Source organism: Pipistrellus kuhlii, unplaced genomic scaffold (genome assembly GCF_014108245.1).
Source record: "Pipistrellus kuhlii isolate mPipKuh1 unplaced genomic scaffold, mPipKuh1.p scaffold_m20_p_3, whole genome shotgun sequence".
Classification (NCBI taxonomy): domain Eukaryota; kingdom Metazoa; phylum Chordata; class Mammalia; order Chiroptera; family Vespertilionidae; genus Pipistrellus; species Pipistrellus kuhlii.
Window position 1 is genome coordinate 70,442,120 of NW_023425529.1, and position 7,229 is coordinate 70,449,348.

General features: G+C 37.6%; 1 long non-coding RNA gene across 1 annotated transcript; it reads left to right on the plus strand.

Annotated features, from left to right (window-relative positions):
* The first annotated feature begins 273 nt into the window (after positions 1–273).
* LOC118730611 lies at positions 274–6,599 on the plus strand. Its single transcript, XR_004991531.2, has 2 exons — positions 274–666; positions 6,563–6,599. It is a non-coding gene; the product is annotated as an uncharacterized LOC118730611 (long non-coding RNA).
* Positions 6,600–7,229: the final 630 nt, after the last annotated feature.

A 7,229-nucleotide genomic window follows, 5' to 3' on the forward strand; every position in this document is an offset into this window, starting at 1 on the left:
AAATATTTGAAACATGAAGAAGCAAAAACACCCAACTGAAAAAGAAAAAAAATAATCCAAAAATATGAAGACAGTGTAAGGAGCATCTGGAATAACTTAAAGCATACCAACATTTGAATTATAAGGGTACCAGAAGAAGAGAGAGAGCAAGATATTGAAAACCTATCTGAAGAAATAATGAGAGAAAACTTCCCCTACCTGGTGAAAGAAATTGACTAACAAGTCCAAGAAGCACAAAGAACCCCAAACAAAATGAATCCAAAGAGGACCACACCAAGACACATCATACTTAAAATGCCAAGGGCAAAAGACAAAGAGAGAATATTAAAAGCAGCAAGAGAAAAACAGTTAGTTACCTACAAGGGAGAATTCATAGGATTGTAAGCTGATTTCTAAACAGAAGCTATGCAGGCTAGAAGAGAGTAACAAGAAACATACAAAGTGATGAAGAGTAAGAACCTACAACCAAGATTACCCAGAAAAGCTATCATTTGGAATTGAAGGTCAGATAAAGAGCTTCACAGATAAGAAAAAGCTAAATGAGTTCATCACCACCAAACCATTATTATATGGAATGCTGAAGGATATTCTTAAAGAAGAGGAGAAGAAGAAAAAGGTAAAGATAAAAACTGTGAACATCAAAGTGACAACAAATTCTTTCTTTAAGTTGCTGCCAGACATCTAAGTAATTAGTTTGTAAGTTTGTCTGGTATAATTATACAATATGCTGTTTTGATTCCAAAATATCAAGGGTAGTGTTATTTTTACTTTAAGTACCAAAAAGGTGATTTTTTTATTAAAGTTATTATTTTAATCTATATAATTTTACTAGTACAATTGCAGCAGCTGATTTCCATTGATTATTACTATATGCAGTCCCAAAGGGCTTCATTTCACAAAGAAAAAAAAACACTATTCTTAAGTTTGCTGCTAGTGGGTGTCATTCATAGACTTTTTACATAATGGCTTAGTGGGGGGAGGTATTAGTAATGTTAAATTCTCTTTGTCTCTCCTAGAAACAAGCAGTGATAGTAATTGTATTAAGTTTTAGCTTCCCCCTCCTTTGGTGTGTTGCTAGCCAGTTTTAATTTTACACACAAAGGAGTAGCAGTTCCTTTGATTCTTGTGTCATATAAAAAGGGGAAGCCAGGCAGGGACAGGTGTAATTATACTTTGCCCATATATTTAATATACTAGAAGGGGGATCAGTCTACATAAGGGATTTTACCCAGAGATGACATGTCCATTAGCCCTTAGTGAAATTACCACATAGCTGCTTACTGCCAGCATGGCAAGAAAGACGTTTTCAGGAGTTCTTGGGGTTTTGGTCTCTTTACAAATTTGTTCAGCTTTCTGGACCATCTTCTTTATCACTCCTCAAGTCATTTCTGAGCTGTTCATCATCCATCGTGTTCTTCTACTCCTTTTCTTCAGTGTGTTGAATGGGGCTGCTGTTTGTGGCTGAGGTAGCCAATTGTCTACAGCTGCATGGTGTGGCTATGGGTGCAAGGTCCTCTCTCAGATCCATGTTGCAGTTTAATATTTCTAGCAGGAATCCACACAGTTTTGGAGAAAATATCTGGAAATATACAAGCATACCCTCTGCTAAAGGTTAATAATGGATTGGGTACCTTCCCCAAACCAGATTCAGGATCTTTCCATTTAACTAGACCATTTCATTTGTTTTATTCTGACATCAGTGTAATTCCATGGGTGTCTTGCTATCAGCATCACAAGTAAAAAAAAAAATTGAAGTAATTAAAGCTTGTTGCAGCCTACCCACAGGTGATTTCTCCATCATAATCCCCTCTTTTTGTTTTTGAAATTGAGATTTTAACCACTGATGCTGTTGTTCAATAATGGCATGTCCTTGGGAATTATATGGTATTCCTGTAATGAGCTGAATTTTCCACTTCTTACAAAATTGCTGGAAATAACTGTTTGTGTAAGCAGTCCCATTATCAGCTTTAATAATTTTGAGGAATTCCTATGATGGCAAAAGCAGCTAGGCAATTATTAATAACCCGTTTTGCCATTTCCCCTGTAGATGTAGTAGCCCATAGGACTTTTGAAAAGGTTTCTACAGAGACATGCAATGCCCCAAGGCATCTAAAGGAAGCATAATGTGTCACATCCATTTGCCAGATATGGTCCCTTAGCAAATCTCTAGTGTTGACTCCTGTGTTAGGCCCTTGAGGTAGATGTGATATGCAAGTAGGTCATTTTCTGGTAATCTGTTTTGCCTATTATGGAGAGATTGAGAATTGTCTATACAACATTTTGGCAGGCTGATGTAAAAGCTGATGAGATTCTGAGACTTGTTTCAATAAAGCAACCAATTGATTAGCATGTGTATTTCCTTTTGCCAATGGGCCAGGTAATAAACTTTGAGGCCTTATGTGAGTAATTTAGAAAGGATATTGTCTTTGTTGTACAATCTGCTGAACAAAGTAAAAATAAACTTTGTTCACTGAGACATTTTAAATGAGAAGTTTCAATTCTATTTAATAAATCTGCAGTGTAAGAAGAGTCCAAGATAATATTAAGAGATTCTTGCAAATCCTATAATGCAGCCTTAATAGCTTCCAACTCAATTATTTGTACGGAAGTATGACTAGTTTGGATGACTCTGTCTAAATTCATTGCATGATAAGCAGCTTTGTCATTTGATGATCCATCAGTAAAAACAGTTAATGCTTCAGGAATAGGTTCCTGCCTACTATTTTTTGATATAATAATTAGAGTATAATATAAAAATTGTAATAATTTTTCTTTTAGTAGATAACAACTAAGTTCCCCTGAATAGCCACTCAGCCCAATTTGCAAATTTAAATCTGAAATAACATTTCTAATTGCTTCTCAGAAAGGGGAAGGTAAATACATTGGGGTTCTTGTCCTCTCAGCTGTCAGAAGCGTTTTCTAAGTTGAAAAATCAACTGAGCCATAAGTTCTATATATATGCAAGTGCAGTTTTAGATAATTGATGTCCTAGGTGGACCCACTCAATAATAGAGAGTTTTTATTTTGAAAGATGACTCCAGTGGGACTATATGCAATAAAACTAATCTGTCCCAATAAAGGCAATTCAGGCAGTATTCATGCCACTTGGGCTAAGGAGATTGTCTGCTCAATTCTTAGTAACTCCTTCCTAGCTTCATCTGTCAATATTCAGAGTGGGGAAAGATTAGTCACCTCTAAGTATATTAAATAAATTTGTCATTTCTCCTATAGAGATTTTTAGATAAGGTCTTAATCAATTAATCTCCCCTAATAATTTTCAAAAGTCATGTAAGGTTTTAAGGCAGTCTTTCCTTATTTCTCCCTTCTGAGGCCTAATATGTTGGTTTTCAATTATGGTACCTAGACATTTAAAAGGCATTTCTTTGTACTTTTTCCAAAGCAATTTTTAGGTCCCATTTAGGAAGTTCTTTTTTTAAATGAAAAAAACATTGCTAAAGTATGTTCTTCCTGTGCAGTCACTAGGAGCAAGTCATCCATGTAATGGACAATATAACACTGGAAATATTTGTCCCTTAAAGGCTGAATAGCTTGAGCTAGATATTTTTGACATAAAGTAGGGCTATTGGCCATTCTTTGAGGCAAAACTTTCCATTGATATCTTTTCAGAGGCTCTATATTATTAATGTAGTATATCTGAGCTTCCAAACCCTTGTGTTCCTCTCTTCCTATCTATAACTTCACCTTGCTAAATATAAGGTAAAAGCAGGAGCTAAGCAATTCCTTGTCCTGGAATAATTTGCACAATATGTTTGCATTATAAAACTACTTTGATTTCTCCCTTATATTCTGAATCTGACTCCAGGAAAAACAGTTAATCCTTTTAGCATATTTTCACTCTTTCCTAGGACTAAACCTGAAGCAAATTATTCCTGGTGGCATGGGTCCAGAAATTCCTGTAGAAACAACTTGCCCTACCATGTTGGGATCAGGGTGATTGTTGTTGTGCTATTAAGATCAAAGCCAGCATTTCTTTCTGGCGTGATTTGAAGGAGGGAATCTACTATGGTCCTGTCAGGATGAAACTTCCCCTATTTAAAAATGGGGCTGCCATTTACCTGCAGCTGGTCATTTCCTATGTCTTGATTTAATGATTGCCCATTTCTATGAAATTTAGATTTATACTGATTAAACCAATGATTCCCCTTCTTACATCTGGGACATAGACCTGCATTACCTGAGTTGGGAGGCAGAATGTTTACACCTTCTCCTTGAGAATCACCTTGTGTCCTTTTTGGTTGCTTACCTTCCTTTTTAAAATGTACTAAATTGTCCACAATTGAAACATAATTTGTTTCTTGTTGTAATTGCTGCAGCTAGTAAGCTTGCCTGAAAAAGACTGACCCCACATTCTGACATGCTTAAATCATTTCTGTGATGGTACTATTTTTTCTTAGTGGTGTTAGTCATTTCTTACAATCAGCATTGGCATTTTCATAAGCTAATTGCTGAGTCAAAATGTCTTCTGCTGTCTGCTCCAGTCAGGTGAGCTACAAAGTCAGAGAATGATTTAGTGGGCTTCTGCATGCACTTACTAAAGGCTGCCTCAGGGTCCCGTTTTGCTGGTAAAGTCCACCAGCCTTTTTGTCCACAAAGTCTAACTTGCTCATACACCTGTTGGACATATTGGAGCTGATTATGGTGTTAATGAAAAAAAACATTGAAACCTGTAAAGAATTTTTTAATGAGTTTATTTGAGCCAAAACTGTCGACAATTGCTGGGAAGCAAAACCTCAACAGATTGAGATAATGCTCCAAATTTATACACTGAAATCAAAGGAGGGACATAGGTGGGTTACATGAAATTCATTGGTGATGGAGTAAGGAGGCGGGAAAAAGCAAAGTGGTGGGAAACTCCTGGGATTGGATAAAAAGTAAAATGATGGACATGTACTCAGGTGAGTGCAGGAACAATTAACATGATAAAGAAGGAATTTGAGGCATCTGTCCTGGCGCCCACCACATTTGGTTGTTCCCCAGGGGCTCCAGAAAAAGGGAAGTTACAAGTTACCCAGACATCTCACAGATATGTTATTTTAGAGGCAAAAAGGCAAATGGGCTCAGTAAAAAGATCAAAGTTGATCTTTGTCTGGGAAAATATCTGGGACATGACTACCTACTATAACCTGTTAGATATTTAATTTTCAAACCATCTTTTGTGGTTATCTTAGGTCTCTGGGTTTGCAAGACTGCCACGCAGGCCTTCCCTGAGCTTGTCAGGTTAGCATGTGGCTTTTTTCTTTCACAATGGACATCACTAAATTGTCCCTGTCCCGCAAGCATCTCAAAAGTTATGAGAATATTCTATCTGAGATTGAAGCTTGTTCTTGACATTTCTCTAAAACTTCTCCTTTCCATAGCAAATAATCTCCTCCATCCAGAGTTGCATGGGCCAGAGAATACCAATCATAAGGAGCTAGGAACACTTATGAAATGTTAGTTATAATTTCTCCAGTAAATGGAGCATTTAAGCCATTCTGTATTACACTATCACCGATGCCTTTATCATTTTAAAGTCAAATCCTTCATGCTGTATTATTATGTGATTAGGGAATTGTGGATTAGCTACCTGTATGACAGGAAAGCAAGTCTATCCTCCATAGTCATTACTTTACTCCTTTTCTGATGGCTCTTTGCACAGGTGAGATTTAAATGTTTCAGAGTCAGGACGTGAAGGCCCCGCCTCCAGTTTATCTTCCTGCTTTTCTGTAGGAGTGGTGGTTGCAAAGGGAGGATGCAATTCTGTTTCTTCACAAGGAGAAGCAATTCGGAGGCTTTTTTTTTTTTTTTTTTCCCCTGCTGCTGAGCTTCTTTCAAATTCTGACCTATGCATGCCCAACATTCAGTATCCAATGTACCCTCATCAGAAAACCATGGCTTATATTCTATAATAATCTGTAAAAACTGTAAAAGATCTTTTGAAACTGCAACTCCCTTATATTTTAGTAAGCAAGCCAACAGTCTACAAGAAGATCTCTCTACTTTTGAGGAATTCTGCCCCATTATGATGATCTGGCTGAAACAAGAGAAAATACTTGAGCACTTAAGGATCCCCTGGCTCCACAGCTGACAAGAGTTATCAGTTAATCTTCCACCTTGGTCCTGTGATATTTTCGACTCTGGCAAATCCTTTTTCTCCAAGTCCCAGTTCAAGGGCACCAATTGTGAAAAGCCATGGACAGCATAGATTTTAGGAGCTGACGTGCAAATTGACACACAAGACAAGAAAAATTAATTTTGAAATGATGGGGGGAGGCAGGGAAAAGTTCAACTGTAGTAGTCAAGTTCCACTGAGTCTTCTTTCCCAGCTGTTTTTATTTACTAGAATACACAATTGTCTTTTAAGAATGTAAACAGACATATCAATGATAATGTTTAGTAAACAGTAAGATTATCAGATTGTGGGGAGTTTGCTTTAGGCCATTGAGTCAGCAGTAGGTCATAAAATGTAAATATTCACCCTGTGAATATCAAAAGGAGTCCAGGTCCACCTTCTGCTGGACTACTACCCTTTATATTAATTACTGTTGATCATGGTTTCCAGCATCTAGCAAAATGTGAATCTAAAAAACAAGTGAATAGAAAGTCTGATGAACAGAATAAAATGGTGGCTATAATAGAATCAGGAGCATAGAAAGGGAGTGGATTGACAATTCCTCGGGAGGAAGGGGGTATTGGGGTGTAGAAAGAGACTGCACAAAAATCTTACACCTATGGATGAGGACAGTGAGTGGGGGAGGGGGAGAAGGTAAAGGCAGAGATTGGGTGGGAACCAGATGAAAGGGAGCTATGGGGGAAAAAAGAGGAAAAACTATAATAATCTGAACAATAAAGATTTATTTAAAAAAAAAAAAAAAAAGAAAGAATCACCAAAATAACAAGAAAGCCCATTGCATAGGAGAACATATTTGCCAATGCTATCTCAGATAAAGGTTAAGGAAAAAGAATCCTCATTCACTGCTAGTAGGAATGCAGGCTGGTGCAGCCACTGTGGAAGACAGTATTGAGTTTCCTCAAAAAGTTAAAAATGGCCAAAACCGGTTTGGCTCAGTGGTAGAGCCTGGGTCTGCGGACCAGGTCCCAGGTTCGATTCCGGTCAAGGGCATGTACATTGGTTGCGGGCACATCCCCAGTAGGGGGCATGCAGGAGGCAACTGGTCAATGTTTCTCTCTCATCGATGTTTCTAGCTCTCTATCTCTCTTCCTCCCTC